This window comes from Arachis duranensis, chromosome 1 (genome assembly GCF_000817695.3).
Source record: "Arachis duranensis cultivar V14167 chromosome 1, aradu.V14167.gnm2.J7QH, whole genome shotgun sequence".
Classification (NCBI taxonomy): Eukaryota; Viridiplantae; Streptophyta; class Magnoliopsida; order Fabales; family Fabaceae; genus Arachis; species Arachis duranensis.
This window is the reverse complement of record NC_029772.3, coordinates 100,106,092-100,108,006: the sequence shown is the minus strand read 5'-3', so window position 1 is coordinate 100,108,006 and position 1,915 is coordinate 100,106,092.

Below are 1,915 nucleotides of genomic sequence, written 5' to 3'. Positions count from 1 at the left end.
TAAATGCATCGAAATTAAATTTATATTCAATTAAATTATGACAATAATTCAGGTTATGCATGTCGTAGTGTTTTTCCTAATTTTCCCACCATCTAGTTATAATTATGACAAATTATCATGTTAGATGTCAAAAAATATAATGACATGGATATTCATTAACAAAATACTCTACAACAAAGTAACTTATCTAATTAAATTCAACCAAGTTGTAGAATCGTTTTCTATATTCACATACATTTTGTTTTCTTTCTATTTCATACATCGCAGCTTCTTCTTTCTTTTTTTTTTCATCTTTTTCTTTTGTGATCGTTGTTGTTGTCACTATCACCACTACTGCTGCTGTTGTAACACTCTAACTTTAAGTACCTCATGATCACACTAAAAGTCCGAGTACTACTTACCTCTATTCCTTTAATTATATATTATGTTTATTTAATATTGAGTTTTCGCGAGTACGAACTAAAAGTTTAATTAAAGAAACAGAAAAATTTTACTGTTAATCACTAAATCACAAAGATAATGTTTGAAAGATGTCAGGTAGGCAATTAGGTCTACAAGCAAACAAAGGTACATTGGAACAATAAGATTTGGTCGGAAAATAATCATATCACATTCTGAGAAAATTCAAGGTAAAAATTCTAAGGAAGATAATAAAAAAAGAGATGGCACCAATTCGTGTAGCACGAATAAAGAGAATACGTCGAAATGAATCCTTAAAATGCAATTTCTAACGTTTCCAAACCCCGTGATTCGCATAACCTATTATTTCTATCTCGTCTACGATAATCCATTAGTAATCCCGTATACACAATTCATTAGTATTAAGTTGGCCAAACCTAATACCATGAGAAATGCAACAGTCGACTAACAGCGACAGTCATGCATGTGAAACTCAAACTCTTGTCATTAAGACAAGTCCTATTGCACGACAGACACTCAGAGTATGCAGTGAAGCATAGTCAGTCCATTCTCAAAGCTCTAACAAGAACGACAGCTCTGATACCATAATGTAACACTCTAACTTTTAGCACCTCATGATCGCACTAAAAGTCCGAGTGCTACTTACCTCTATTCCTTTAATTATATACTATGTTTATTTAATATTGAGTCTTCGCGAGTATGAACTAAAAGTTTAATTAAAAAAATGGAAAGGTTTTACTGTTAGTCACTTAATCACAAAGATATATATATACTAAAAATAATAAACGACGAGGGGAAAATAATATCTAAGAACTTAACTTGTGAGTATAATCTTCTATGCTCTTGAAACTCTGCACTAAACCTTCGCACCTGTAGCTGAAAGGGATAGAAATAGGGGGTAAGAATTAGAGAGTTCTTAGTAGGGTCGGGGTTAGAAGTTAAGTTCATTATTCAAATTTGAAACTCATATTTTCCTTATAAAAATTTCACGCAAAATGACATTTCATATATTTCACCGCTTATTAAGAAATCATTTTAACCAAATCTTATCGCTGGTCCTTTCAATCACGGTCTTTGACCCAAATCAAATCAACTCGGTCTACTCTGGACCAAATTAAATCAACTCGGCCTATGGCCCAATTCAACACAAATCACCATCAAAACTCAATCACAAAACAGAATTAATCATAGGCACAAATAATGCAAGACAAACACAAATCAAAGAGTAATTACAGAACATAGAATCCAATCACAAGCACACACAATCATGAAAACATAATCACAACAAATATGCGCAAACAAGTATCATGCATGTTTAGTCTTATATAGGCCATGAGCTCATGTGTCGGTTTGTTGTCCGATTCCCGACACTAGTCCTGAGATAAGCGTTTCATACCGCTGTCCTTATCTCAGCCAACGTCCCCTCCATGAGCGTTACGCATCGCCGTCCTCATGGGGGAACCTTCCTTCTAGTCTTCTGTGAGCGTTACGTTTC